This window comes from Boleophthalmus pectinirostris, unplaced genomic scaffold (genome assembly GCF_026225935.1).
Source record: "Boleophthalmus pectinirostris isolate CB_2022bp ecotype Guang Dong unplaced genomic scaffold, ASM2622593v1 HiC_scaffold_3, whole genome shotgun sequence".
NCBI classification, from domain to species: Eukaryota; Metazoa; Chordata; class Actinopteri; order Gobiiformes; family Gobiidae; genus Boleophthalmus; species Boleophthalmus pectinirostris.
This window is the reverse complement of record NW_026571299.1, coordinates 28508117-28523622: the sequence shown is the minus strand read 5'-3', so window position 1 is coordinate 28523622 and position 15506 is coordinate 28508117.

The window sequence follows — 15506 nt, the reverse complement described above, 5'->3', positions numbered from 1 at the left end:
CCATTATTTCATGCATATATTCAACAATAAAACACAAACATAAAGCTCCTAAGGGTTATAGTAAAAATACAAATGGAAAGCTAAAAACAGATGGAGACTAAATAAAATAGTAATGATAATTTAATTAATCTCTTCAGGGTTCAGGGTTAGCAGTTTGTATGCAGAATAAGACTTAGATTAGGATTTAGTTTGTTGAGGAAATTATTGTTTGATTTAATTTGAAGAGGCCATCATTGCATACTGTTTAGGTGCACAATGTCCTGAGAGAAATAGTTGTCGATCCAAAACTCAGCATCTGTCATGAAGAAGAGCCCTCCCTGTCCTTCTAAAAATGTGTTTCTAAATGTGACTAATAATGTTTTCACTTATTATCATGATGTTAAATATTATCTTAATGCTGGTCAGGTAGGGCTACCATACCAAAACTCAATTGGAGCAGTGGCCAAAGTTATAAAATCAGCATTGGTGGGGGGAGCATATTATGCAACATATTATATATGACCACCAAACTATCATGCAGCCTCACATAGAATAAACTTAAATGCAATGTGTAGTCTGATACATTTTATAAGGGCCGCATGTTATGAGATAAAGATAAAGACATAAGTATATGTTGTATCATTTAAGTATACTTTAGCCAAGCTAAGTCGTGAGAGGGCGCTCTAGGCTTGTGTGTCACTATCTGCTGCTCCCGTTCCTCCAGTGCCACTGTCACTGCGCATGTCTCCTGTAGAAAGAGCTGCTGTTCTGTCTGTATCATGTCAGCTGATTGCCCGATTGCACCATTACTTCTGTACCACTGAAAATTTTAAATGGTAATCGAGCAGCAGAAAGAAAGTTTGGAGCCTTCAAGGTATTCAGTGAAGGCCCAAGAAAAAATATTGAATGAATTTTTGTACTACTAATATACTTTTAAAAATATTTTTTATTCAGTGAGTAATAAACACTACACTAGTAATCATTTCTACATCATTGTTACAAACGTGGACGAATATTACTTTTTTAAGGACCGTGACGTCGCCCGGTATGGCGCAGCCGGGGCCCCACCCTGGAGCCAGGCTTGGGGTTGGGGCCCGCCCTCCTGTGGGCTCACCACCCGCAGAGGCTTTCATAGGGGTCGGGTGCGATGTGAACTAGGCAGCGGTCGGGGTCAGGGACCCTGTCAACCTAGTCCACGGACACAGAAACTGGCTGTAGGGACATGGAACGTCACCTCACTGGGGGGGAAGGAGCCTGAGCTTGTGCGGGAGGTTGAGAGGTACCAGCTAGATATAGTCAGGCTCACCTCCAAGCACAGCTTGGGCTCTGGTACCCAACCTCTCGAGAAGGGTTGGACCCTCCATTTTTCTGGTGTTGCCTGCGGGGAGCAGCGGCGAGCTGGTGTGGGCTTGCTTATAGGCCCACGGCTCAGCCGCCACGTGTTGGAGTTCACCCCAGTGAACAAGAGGGTCGCGTCCCTGCACCTTCGGGTCGGGGACAGGTCTCTCACTGTGGTGTCGGCCTACGGGCCGAACAGCAGTGCAGAGTACCCGGCCTTCTTTGAGTCCCTGGGAGGGGTACTAGACAGTGCACTGACTGGGGACTCCGTTGTTCTACTGGGTTACCTCAACACCCACGTGGGCAACGCCAGTGACACCTGGAGAGGGGTGATTGGGAGGAACGGCCTCCCCGATCTGAACCCGAGTGGTGTTCTGTTATTGGACTTCTGTGCTAGTCACAGTTTGTCCATAACGAACACCATGTTCGAGCACAAGGGTGTCCATCAGTGCACATGGCACCAGGACAACCTAGGCCGGAGGTCGATGATCGACTTTGTAGTCGTGTCATCTGATCTCCGGCCGAGTGTCTTGGACACTCGGGTGAAGAGAGGAGCTGAGCTGTCAGCTGATCACCACCTGGTGGTGAGTTGGATCCGCTGGCGGTGGAGGAAGCCGGAAAGATCTGGCAGACCCAAGCGTATCGTGAGGGTCTGTTGGGAACATCTGGCGGAACCCTCTGTCACCAGGATTTTCAACTCGCACCTCCGGGAGAGCTTCTCCCAGATCCCGGGGGAGGTTGGAGACATGGAGTCCGAGTGGGCTCTGTTCTCCACCTCCATTGTCTGTGCGGCCGCTCGTAGCTGTGGGCGTAAGGTCTGTGGTGCCTGTCACGGCGGCAATCCCCGAACCTGGTGGTGGACACCAGAAGTAAGGGATGCCGTCAAGCTGAAGAAGGAGTCCTATCGGGTCTTGTTGGCTCGTGGGACTCCTGAGGCAGCTGATGGGTACCTACGAGCCAAGCGTGCGGCAGCCCGTGCGGTCGCAGAGGCAAAAACTCGGAGCTGGGAGGAGATCGGAGAGGCCATGGAGGAGGACTATTGGACGGCCTCGAAGAGATTCTGGCAAACCGTCCGGCGCCTCAGGAGGGGGAAGCAGTTCTTCACCAACACCGTTTACAGTGAGGGGGGAGAGCTGTTGACCTCGACTGGGGACGTTGTCCGGCGGTGGAAGGAATACTTTGAGGATCTCCTCAATCCCACCGTCACGTCTTCCGAGGAGGAAGCCGAGGCTGGGGACTCGGAGGCGGACTCATCCATCACCCTGGCTGAAGTCACTGAGGTGGTTGGAAAGCTCCTTGGTGGCAAGGCTCCGGGGGTGGACGAGATCCGTCCTGAGTACCTTAAGTCTCTGGATGTTCGGGGCTATCTTGGCTGACACGCCTCTTCAACATCGCGTGGCGGTCGGGGACAATACCTCTGGACTGGCAAACCGGGGTGGTGGTCCCTCTGTATAAGAAGGGGGACCGGAGGGTGTGTTTCAATTATAGGGGAATCACACTCCTCAGCCTCCCCGGTAAGGTCTATTTCAGGGTGCTGGAGAGGAGAATCCGGCCGATAGTCGAACCTCGTATTCAGGAGGAGCAGTGTGGTTTTCGTCCTGGCCGGGGAACACTGGACCAGCTCTACACTCTCCATCGGGTGCTCGAGGGTTCATGGGAGTTTGCCCAACCAGTCCACATGTGCTTTGTGGACTTGGAGAAGGCATTCGACCGTGTCCCTCGTGGTGTCCTGTGGGGGGTGCTCCGGGAGTATGGGGTCCGGGGCCCTTTGCTAAGGGCTGTCCGGTCCCTGTATGACCGGAGCAGGAGCTGTGTTCGCATTGCCGGCAGTAAGTCAGACCTGTTCCCGGTGCATGTTGGACTCCGCCAGGGCTGCCCTTTGTCACCGGTTCTGTTCATTGTTTTTATGGACAGAATTTCTAGGCGCAGCCAGAGGTCAGAGGTGGTCCGGGTTGGGGACCACAGGATCTCATCTCTGCTGTTTGCAGATGATGTTGTCCTGTTGGCTTCATCGAACCAGGACCTGCAATGTGCACTGGGGTGGTTTGCAACAGAGTGTGAAGCGGCTGGGACGAAGATCAGCTCCTACAAATCCGAGGCCATGGTTCTGGACCAGAAAAAGGTGGCTTGCCCTCTCCGGGTGGGTGGAGAGTCCCTGTCTCAAGTGGAGGAGTTCAAGTATCTCGGGGTCTTGTTCACGAGTGAGGGGAGGATGGAGCGTGAGATTGACAGGTGGATCGGTGCAGCTTCGGCAGTGATGCGGTCACTGTATCGGACCGTTGTGGTGAAGAGGGAGCTGAGCCGAAAGGCAAAGCTCTCGATTTACCGGTCATTCTACGTTCCCACCCTCACCTATGGTCATGAGCTCTGGGTAATGACCGAAAGGATGAGATCGCAGATACAAGCGGCCGAAATGAGTTTCCTCCGCAAGGTGGCTGGGCGCTCCCTTAGAGTTGATTTAGGGTTGAGGTTATAGTTTGCTCAGTCACACGGGAGTTTGAGAGCTCGGAGTAGAGCCGCTGCTCCTCCATGTCGAGAGTGATACTGCAATACCAATATTGATGGTTGTCATCATGTGGCATCTGTTTATCTGCAAATAAAATGCTTGATAAACAATGTATGTTGCATAGATCTTTAATATATATAAATAAATAATTTAGGTCCTAACACGGACCCTTGTGGCAGGCCACAGACAATGTCCTCATGTGAAGAGCAGTGTTCACCCAGTTTGACAAATTGTTTTCGGTTTACTAAATAACTTTTTAGCCACTTTAAAGCTACCCCTCTTATTCCATACCTTTCAATTTTTTTAAATAGTAATTGATGATTTATTGTGTCAAAAGCCTTTTTTAAATCTATGAATATACCCGCTATTATTCTCCTTTGATCAATGTGATTGGTTATTGCTTCAATTGAGTCCATCAGAGCGAGTGATGTTGATCTGCTTGTTCTGAAACCGTACTGACTATCGCTGAGTAGGTTGTGTTGACCTATGAATTTTTCCAGTCTAGTGTTGTAGAGCTGTTCTAATATTTTTGAGAATTGTGGTAGTAGAGAAACTGGTCTGTAGTTGGTAAATTCCTGCTTGTTTCCAGATTTAAATAAAGGTATGACTTTTACTATCTTCATCTGTAGTGGAACTGTACCAGTTTGAAATGATAGATTGAAGATGTGTGCTAATGGTTTGGCAATTACTGTAATTATTTGTTTTATCAAGGCCATGTCCAAATCATTGTAATCAGTTGATTTCTTATTTTTACATTTCATGACTGTATTGACAATTTCCGTTTCACCCACAGGGGAAATAAACATGGAATGGGGATTTCTGTCAATTAGTGGTTGGCGTTCTCCTGTGTGTTGAGGGATTTTGGCTGCCAAATCTGGACCCACATTAGCAAAGAACTGATTGAACTTATTTGCCACCATTTCCATGTTATATTCATCTATATTATTATGTGTAAAGAATTTCAGATAGTTTTCTGCTTTTGGTTTATTATTTATGACACTGTTCAATATTTTCCATACCTCTTTCACATTGTTTTTATTATAATGTAATAATTTCCTAAAGTAATCTCTCTTACTTGTACGCAAAAATTTTAGTTAATTTGTTTTTATATGTTTTATATCTAGTCTCTGTCTCAATCGTTCTCTTTTTTATAAAATTTCTGAATAGACTATTTTTCTTATTGCAAGCATTTTGAAGACCTTTTGTTATCCAAGGGTGTTCTTTATATCTACTTTTTTTTATTATAGTATACAATTGGACAGTTTCTATTATATAACTCTAGAAATATTTTTATAAATTCATTGTATGCACATTCTGCATTTTGGATATTACATATAGCATCCCAGTCTTGAGAAAGTAAACTATTTTTAAAGGCAGTGATAGTTTGGTCTGATTGAATTCATCTGTGGTATTGTATTTTTTCAGGCACTTTTTTTCTCAATCTAAAATCTAACTAGTAACTATGAAAACTGGCAGATGATCTGTGATATCATTTATTAACAACCCGCTTAATGTATGTTTCTCAGTGTCATTAGTGATAATATTATCTATTAGCGTGGCAGAATGTGCTGTTATCCTTGAAGGCTTTGTTATTTTTGGATACAGATTTAAACTGAACATAGTGTCAATACATTCCTCTGTAATTTTATGTTTGTATGGATTTAGCAAGTCAATATTAAAATCACCACAAACAAATATCCTCTTATGCAGTTTTTGGGAGTATGTTTCTTCTAACCAGTAGTGAACATTTCAATATTAGACCCAGGTGCTCTGTAAACACAGCTAACAATTACATTTTTACAATTTTACATTCTTATTTCAACTGTAATACATTCAAGTACATTTTCAATAGCTGTTGTCATTTGATCTATTATTTTGTAGTTCAAGCTATTGTCTACATACAAAGCCACTCCTCCACCCCCTTTGTTTTGTCTATTTAAATAGTTTAGTTCATAACCATCGATTACGAACTGTGTGCCTTTATTTTCTGTAAGCCAAGTTTCAGATACAGCAATGACGCTAAATGACTGAGACAATTGTTGCAAATACTCCTTTATAGCAGTGAAGTTTGTGTAAAGGCTTCTACTGTTAAAGTGGATTATTGAGAGTTTGCCCTCAGTATCAATGCCACTGTTGAACTGTTCATCAGTATAATAACCAGTTATTTAATATGGAGGAGAAGAAATTGTTGTCCGGGTCAATGTGATATTCCAAGACCTGCATATTATAGTCAGTGTATTGTGATGTATGTAGTTCCTTATTGTCATGATTCAGTACCATTTGCGTCAGGCTATTATTTTTCTCTGGTGTTAACATGCAAGCCATAGTATGTTTGTTACCTTATTGGTCCAACAGGCTTACTCGTACTTTGCCAGATCCTCCATATTCCGAATGACCAGTACCCTGGCCTCCTCTGGGGTCCCATTCAACTTGATGAACACTTTGCAATTTGTTGTCCACGTATTCTGAATCTTCTTTACTTTGCGTAAGTATCGAGCTTTCCTGGCGATGTCTGCGTTGTGTTTGGTGAGGTGTTCATTTAGGTACACGTTTGATCCTCTCAGTTTGTATCCTTGTCTGAGCAGCGCGATTTTATCTTTCCTGCTAACAAACCTCATTATGACTGCGGGTTTGTCAACAGCGTTCCTCGTGGGTAGCGGGTGACACGCTTCGATGCTTTCGGGGTCGTACTGATGATTGTGTGTCAGTATTTATTTTCAGCACTCTTCATTAACACACCAAAACACCGTGAAAACTAAAACAAAACAGACAAAAAATAACTTAACTTTTCATAGACACCTTTAAATAAATACACAATAGAAACTATATTTACCGTGTTCGCCTTTACGTTACCAGCAGTAGTAAAACAGCGTATTTTTATCTTGATGTCCCTTTTCTTTACACCTCTCTATGTTTTCTCTCTTTGTCCCCTTCTCTCTTTTTGCGCTACTATTTTTCTCTTTTCTACTTCCGGGGGTAAGGCAAAGGTCACACAACTCAAAAAGACAAATATATTCACAAATAAAATACAAAAACAATAACTGCAATATTATGACACCTCTCAATACTTGAACAAATAAAATAATAACCTTTTCACTTATTACTATAAAAACAAATATACCGACATTATCGTCAGTTACACTCCCACCAAATTACCCTTGATAACAATGAAGATGTTACACAATATACTCTTCATAAAACACATAAAGGTAATTTCCAATGAAAATTTGAATGTAGAACTGTACAACAATCAGTACCCTTTTAAGAACTTTCAACAAGAACCAACTTCTGAATAGGTCTATCAATAATAGAAGGCTTATGTAAGCGTTCTCCCTTCTTTCCCAGTTTCCTGTCTCCGACTTGTAATGTCACCTTCCTCACCAGTCCATCATCACCCTCATGTACCTTAATAACCTTAGCAAGTGTCCATTCATTACGAGGGGTGTTCTCATCTTTGACTATTACAACATCACCAACCCTCATGTTACGTTTAGGGGTGTGCCAACACTGCCTCAGAGTAATGTTAGCAAGATACTCTTTTCTCCACCTGTGCCAAAACTGCTCTGACAGGTACTGGACTCTTCTCCAGCGCTTTTAGCATACAAATCTTCCTGTACAAAGTTACCTGGAGAGGGAAGTGGAACAGAACCTTTCATGGTGATTAGATGGTTTGGTGTTATGGGCTCTAAACTCTTGGGATCACTTATGCTATCAACAGTTAGTGGACGGCTGTTTACAACATACATTGCTTCATACAGAAAAGTTCTTGAGGACGCATCATCCAGTCTATCAACAGTTTGTGCAAGAACTTTACACAGCACACTTCTAACTGTCCTAATCTGACGCTCCCATGCTCCTCCTGCATGGCTTGAGCTTGGTGCATTCATAAGAAAGTCACATTGCTTTTCTGCCAGATAAGATTTCACTCTGTCATTGTCCATTTCACTTAAAGCTTTTTCCAGTTCATTTTTTGCACCCATGAAATTAGTTCCCTGGTCTAACCTGATCTGTCTGACAGGCCCACGGATCGCTATAAAACATCTTAAAGGTTGTATAGAGGATTTTCCAAGGAACGAGAAATCCAGCAACTGTTTGTCCTTTTTCAAATGTTGCGCATGCGTGAAACCACCCCCCCTCCCCTACAGCTCCCTACGTAGAAACGCCTCCTCCCGCCTCCTCTTTACGCCAGAAACAGGTTTGTTTACAGCCGATGCGCTGCACATGACTTGTAAACAACTAACTACAGTGTTGGTTAGGCAAGGCGGAGAAGTGAGGAGCGGGGGGAGCGGGTGCGCGGACATTTCGTGCGCGGACGAGAAGTGAGGAGCAGGGAGAAGAGCGGAGCAGGGAGCAGGGAGAGGAGAGGGGAGCGGTGCGCGGAGATTCCGTGCCCGGAGAAGTGAGGAGCAGGGGGAAGAGCGGATCGGGCAGCGGGGAGAGGAGCAGGAAAGGAGTGCAGAGAAGGTTGCGCGGAGATTCAGTGCGAATGAACTAACTACAACACGCAGCAGCAAGCGGACTCTTTCTTTGCATTGAAAATTACGTTTTCAGACATAGGATATCGCTTTCGTGTCCTGAAAAACGTTTGACTAGCTCTTGGAAATAAAGTACGTTTTCATAATAAGCAGAAGTGACCTGTCCAGGAGTAATTTGGCGACCAATGCGTCAGTCTTTAGACCCTGCGTCTGCTTCAGTTGTGCCATCGCTGGAATGAATCTTCAAGAATCACCTTAGTTTGGCTTCGCTGCTTTTCCCTTGTCTTCTTCTTTCAGCAATCTCAAAACGGACTTTCTTTTGCGGCTAACTGCTCCTGGATTCTTGTCTGCCATTGCAACAAACTTTGTGCTAACTGCGAGGAAGATATAGGTCAAAAAAAGCCGCTAAGAACTGTTGCGTTGGTGGAGTAAACAGCGTCTGTGCGGCTTGCGTCTGTGGACTGCGTGACAGGCGTACGTAAACCACGTACCGGCGGCGCGCAGGCAAGTCAGTTACGCTAGAAACGTAGGGAGATTGATTGACAGCCTGTCAGCTAACAGATAACGAGGCAGTGTCGTTATCTATTGGCAAATGTTTAGCTGGCCCCACCACGTCCAGAGTTGATGAATTTTTATTCTCTTTTTTTTGGTCATCATAATTACAAGGCTACTGCATCTCTATAATGCTATCATTGACAATTTGAAACAAAAAAAAATCCTCCATACAACCTTTAAAGCATTGACAAATGCATCGGTTGTCATATCCTCAAGCATTTCAATATGGATCGCTCTACAACATAAACAAGTGAACAAAAGACCGTACCGTTTATAAACTTTACGACCCTGTCCGGTATTAAAGGGACCAAAGCAGTCAATGCCACAATAGGTGAAAGGTGGCGAAGGATCGATGCAGTCAAAAGGTAGATCTGACATTCTCTGTTGCTCAGGTGGTGCACGGGCTCTCTTACACCACACACACTGCCTGATGTACTCAGCTACTGCTTTACTTCCACCAACAATCCAGTAGCCATTTGCTCTAATCTCATTTAAAGTTTGTCCTCTGCCTTGGTGCTGGATCTTGTCATGATAATGTGCAATAATGAGACGAGTAATAAAACAGTCTTTAGGTAGGATTACAGGATGTCTCACTTCAAAACCTGTTGAGGCCTTTCTTAACCTTCCTCCTAATCTCATTATGCCATTTTTAAGGAATGGGTCTAGTTCAAAGAGTCTGTGGTTACGGGGCAACCTTTGAGACTGATTCAGTTTGTTTATGTCCTTTGCATAAGCATCTTTCTGTGCAAGACCGACCAGTGTTAACATGGCTTGTTGTCTTTCCTCCACATTTGGAGGGTCCGTTGTTTTAATCCTCTTTGCCATTCATTTAATGCGAGCAATAACGTTAACTGCAGTATTTCAGTTTGAGAACCTTGCCAAATGGTCCTTGATGTCACTTTGTTGAGTTGACTCAGTTTTCAGTACTTGGATTGTTTTTATTTCAGGATCTCCCACCATGAGCTCTGGTGGTGTGCTCTATTCTGTCACAATGTCTTTGTCCCAAAGAAACCTGGGACCAGTGAACCAATTTGAGTGGATAAGGTCTGATACTTTTAGGCCTCTTGAGGCGTGATCGGCTGGGTTTTCGCTTGTGTCAATATAATGCCATTGTTCTGGGTTTGTAGTTTCTCTGATTCTTTGAACACGATTTGCCACAAAAACATGAAATCTTTTAGCCTCATTGTTGATATAACCGAGTACTACTCTAGAATCTGTCCAAAAGTACTCTCTGTCAACTTTGAGCTCAAGTTCTCTTTTCAACATGTAACTAACAGCAGCGGACGTTACTGCAGCAGTTAGTTCCAACCTTGGGATTGTGACTATTTTGGTTGGTGCAACTCTGGCTTTGCCTATGACTAATACACAGTGTACTTTCTGTTCACCCACTAATCTGATATAAGAACACTGACCATAGCCTTGACTACTCGCATCAGAGAAGTGGTGAAACTCAACTCTCAGGACTTTACCAAAGTTCACAGGCTTAAAACACCGGGGAATCTGAATAAACTTAAGATTTTCTAAGTCATTCATCCACCCCTCCCACCTTAGCTTTAGCTCGAAAGGTAGAGGTACATCCCACCCAATGCCCTTTTGACACATCTCCTGTAACACTCTCTTTCCCTCTAGAATAAAGGGGGCTAGGAACCCTAAGGGGTCGTACAGTGAAGCTACAACAGACAGAATACCCCTCCTAGTCACTGGTTTGTCATCAAGTGTTACCTGAAAGAAAAAGTTTTCACTTTCAATGTCCCATCTTATACCTAGCACTCTTTGCACTGGGAGGTCACTGTAGTTGAGATCAACATCTTTTATCTCCACAGCTCTCTCTGCAGGATCAATCGAGTCTAGGACCTTTCTATTGTTTGACAGAAACTTGTGAAGATGCAGTTTTCCCTTTGAACATAAAGCTTGTGACTCTTTTACAAGTTTGACTGCTTCCTCAACTGACTGTACACTTGTAAGGCCGTCATCCACGTAAAAATGTTTTTTGACAAAGTTAGCAGCCAATGGGTAGTCTCTCTCATTTTCACTGGCCAGATGCTTCATGCCAAAATTGGCACAACCAGGGGATGAAGATGCACCAAACAAATGTAATTTCATTCGGTACTCAGTGGGCTCTGAGTTTGTGTCCCCATTGTCCTACCAAAGGAACCGTAAATAGTCTCTGTTCTCTGGACTAACGTGGAACCTATGAAACATCTTTTCAACATCACACATAACTGCAATGTTGTGCTTACGAAAACGGCAAAGTACTCCGGTGAGGCCATTTGTAAGATCAGGTCCTGTTAGTAAGTGGTCATTTAGTGCCGTTCCTTCAAACTTTGCTGAGCCGTCGAATACCACCCTGACTTTGTCCGGCTTGCAGGGGTGATAAACTCCTTGATGCGGTATATACCAGACGTTTCCTTGAACTGGCTGTGACTCTGCCTTTTCTGCATCACCATCTCTTAGAACTCCTTCCATGAACTTTATGTAGTCAGCTTTGAACTTTGAGTCTCTGTCCAGCTTCTTTTTTAGCTGCTTTAAGCGAATCAGGGCTAAAGTTTTGTTATTTGGGAGCTGTGGACGTGCTTTAAAGGGCAGGGGCATTTCAAGGTGTCCATGCTCATTTTGTTTGATTTTGTCACTTAGCATCTGAAGGAACTGAATATCCTCTTGGGATATGTCACTGCTACTCTGTTTGATGTCTGCAAAATCTGACTCAAGTACCTTAATAATGGCTGAGGGGGTTACAGGGGGAACCTCTTTAACAGACACTCTGTGACATAAACCTGTTACACTGCTAGCATTTACAAGCTGGGGTGCCCCTTCTACAATGCTCCAACCTAGATCTGTCCTAACGGCGTAGGGCTCACTGTCACCACCAATGATGACCTCTCTGGGGGCTAGGGCTATGGAGCAATCGTACCCTATCAAAAGTCCAACAGTACAGTCCATTAAAGGGGGCATCTTTTGAGCTAAGTTGGCAAGGTGTTGCCATTTGCTTACTGTTTGACGAGTAGGGATATGAGCACGCTCAAGGGGTATCAAGTCTCTGGTGTAAGCTGGGGGTAACTCAATGCTAGTATTTGAGTAAAACCCTCTGATCTTAAGTCCTTTACTCTTTGGCTTTTCACAATAGAGTCTCTTTTGACCATAGTGGCAAGCTTTAGTTTTACAGGCTCTGTAGCAACCTGTAGCTTTTCACACACCTCCTGATCAACAAAGGTGTGAGTACTTTGAGTGTCCAGTAGAGCGTATACCAAAGTTTCACTGTCAGGAGCCTGAATTGATGAAATCCACAGGCACAATCATTGATGTGCTGCCATTCTCACCTCCTCCCACAGAGCATGAGAGAGAGGTGGTAGTTTCACTTACTGTGCTTTCTGCAGGGGGCTTGTCTGCTGATGAGCGGTCCTCGTGTAGTGGAGTTGGATGGTCTTTTTGCATATGCCACACATTACTCTGTTTTTACAGTCTTTGGAGTTGTGGCCCTTTCTCACACAAGCAAAGCACAATTTGTTGTCCTGAACGTATTTTTTCTTGTCGTCTGCAGTCATTTCTGTGAGCTTTTGACACTTGTGTATGGAGTGGTCCTCTCCACAGCACATGCATTTGCTTGCATTTGAGTTTTGTGGTGTAAAGTCTCTTTTCTTTGTTTCCTTGGACTTGGATGCAGGGCTGGATGTTTCTGAGGCTTTCACATTGGTGACAAAGGCATTTGCTTTTGTGCGCTTTGTTTCTCTTGTTGGAATATCTGCAGGTGGTTTTAGAGCGTGTAACGATGACACAGGGTTACAAGCAATGCGTGCGTCCTTAGAGATGAAGGAAGCAAACTCATAGAAGCTTGGATAGTCCTTGCCTTTGTCCAGCTGCTCAGTGACATTACGATTCCACCTTGACGTGATCCAATCTGGGAGTTTAGTCAGCATCTTCTGGTTTTCCTGTCGCTTAGAACTTGTAAACCTTTAATGTGGGGCATAGCATGACTGCATGTTTGAAGAAAATCACTAAACTCTCTCAGCTTAAGATATTCCTTGCCACCTATCTTTGGCCACTTGTTAAGTTTCTCTCTAAAGGCTCTCTGCACTACAAATGAATGCCCATATCTAGAATTCAGCCTATCCCATGCCTGTTGATAAGCTTCCTCATCTTTTCTGTAAAAACTGCCTTCTAGAGTAGATTTAGCCTCTCCTGCTATGTACTTTTGCAGATAAAATAATCTGTCTGCAGGATTTGAACACTGTCTTTCTATCAGAGCTTTAAAGCTTGTGCTCCACTCTATAAACTTGAGAGGGTCACCTGAAAATACAGTAGGCTCTGGAGCAAGAAGTCTAGTGAGAGCAACTGACTCATGTAAAGCCTGCATAAATGCTTCATTTTGTGTGGCTGGCTGATCTACATGTTCAGTATGAGATGATAGAATAGTACTGTCTTTGCTACGTAACAAGCTACATCTCTCTTCTTTCACTTTCATCTCTTCAGTGTACACCCTCAACTTAGCCAGCATTCTCACTATCTCTTTTTGTTTTTCAAGCTTTCTCAGTTCTTGACGTTGCGCTTCTATGGCCTCTTCCATGTCACTTTCAGCTTGCTTTGCAGCCAAGTCTGCAGCAATTTCTGCTCTTTTGTGTGAGATGCTGGGCGACTCTGAGGGATGTTCAGAATGGCAGTCACGTGCAGACACTCTGGTGGCTGTAGACCCATATATAGATCTGGCATAGTCATTGTCAAGAAGTGTACGTAACTTTGCCTTCTCTGCAACAACATCAAACTCTCCCTCTTCTTCAGTTAGTCTGACTCTCATTAAGCGCAGCAAATCACATGTAACAGCTGAGCATGCATCTATTTTCCTTCTGATTTCTTGACTTGGAGCTGCATTCCTTCTTAAACTATCATATAGCTCTTTCAGTTCCATGTCAATTTTTTCAGCTTCATCCATCATATTATACAGATCCTTTTCTGAGCATGCTTCTTTTAATATTGTCCGAATGTGTCTTACTTTAGATTTCCATTTTTCATACACTGCAGCGAACCTCTTTTCTTTTTGAGCGAGCTCTTGCTCCCGTAATTCTTGCATTTTTGGAGTAAATCGTCTCTCACGAGAGGATTTTCTTGTTTTTGTCTCATCTTTATCTAGTTCAGCACATTCTTTCTTTTTAGCATTTACTTTATATTCAGTCTGAACATCCTCTTCACTTTCAGATGATTTACTTTCTGGTGAGGTCATTTTGCATTTATTTGCTTTAGTTTCTTGTTTTGTAGTGCTTTTCTTTATCTGTGTCCTTTGAATTTCTTTAACTTACTTTCATCAGTGCTTGAGACTGGCACTGTGGTTGCATTTGACTTAAGGATTTCGCTTAGTGAACTTGCTCCCGCAGTCAACATGCGCGGGTTTGCCGCAGATTGAAGACAAATCGCGGTCTCTGGCGCCGCCGTCTGGATGCATGGGGAAGCGCAGCCAACAGCCACGTGCGATGAACAGGTCACGTTTTCACTGTAGCTACCCTGGTTTTCTTAGCGAGAAAGGACTTCACGCTTCGTACTGATGATTGTGTGTCAGTATTTATTTTCAGCGCTCTTCATTAACACACCAAAACACCGTGAAAACTAAAACAAAACAGACAAAAAAATAAACACCTTTAAATAAATACACAATAGAAACTATATTTACCGTGTTCGCCTTTACGTTACCAGCAGTAGTAAAACAGCGTATTTTTATCTTGATGTCCCTTTTCTTTACACCTCTCTATGTTTTCTCTCTTTGTCCCCTTCTCTCTTTTTGCGCTACTATTTTTCTCTTTTCTACTTCCGGGGGTAAGGCAAAGGTCACACAACTCAAAAAGGCAAATGTATTCACAAATAAAATACAAAAACAATAACTGCAATATTATGACACCTCTCAATACTTGAACAAATAAAATAATAACCTTTTCACTTATTACTATAAAAACAAATATACCGACATTATCGTCAGTTACAGGGTTCATCTCAATTCCTTTCGCCTGAAAGAAAGTGGCGACTTGTTGCTCCGTAGAGCTCATATTCAGCTCCCCGGGCTCATCCCCGTTGTTCGCGGTCACCGCCCGAGCGTATGACCGGGGTTTTAATACGGAGACAATAACGTCGTTCATCCTCGTGTATTGTTCTAAATCAGTCACCCTCCTTTCAAGAGATGCGATGCGCTTGTCCTTCTCTTCAACAAGCAAGCGTAGCGCCTTCACTTCCTTGACGAGCTCCAAGATTTCTTTTTGATTCACGTTGATAGATGACACTTTGTCAGTGAGATTGTCGAGTGATTTTTTAATGTCCTCAACCTCCTCGATCGTTAGTGCCATCTTTGGTCCCATTTTCGGCCTCTTTTCGCGTAACAGCTGCTTCCAGATCTACCGTGCGCACAATCAGCTGTTCAGGCCAGGGCGTTGGCTAGTCCGCCAGGTGATCGGCAGCTGTCACAGCAAACTTTTCCGATCGATTAGCACAGTTCAATCAATAGACCAACCAGGGCTTGTATCGTTAAGTAACGGTTTAGTGCAGTAGTTACAGACCAAATTAAAATGAGAAATCTAGAAAAGAATTTAATCCTGAGCAAGTTGGCAGCGCGCCAAACTCGCTTGCAACTCGCTTACAGCGGAAACGGAAGTGTGCATGGAAAGGGAAGTCTGGGAGTC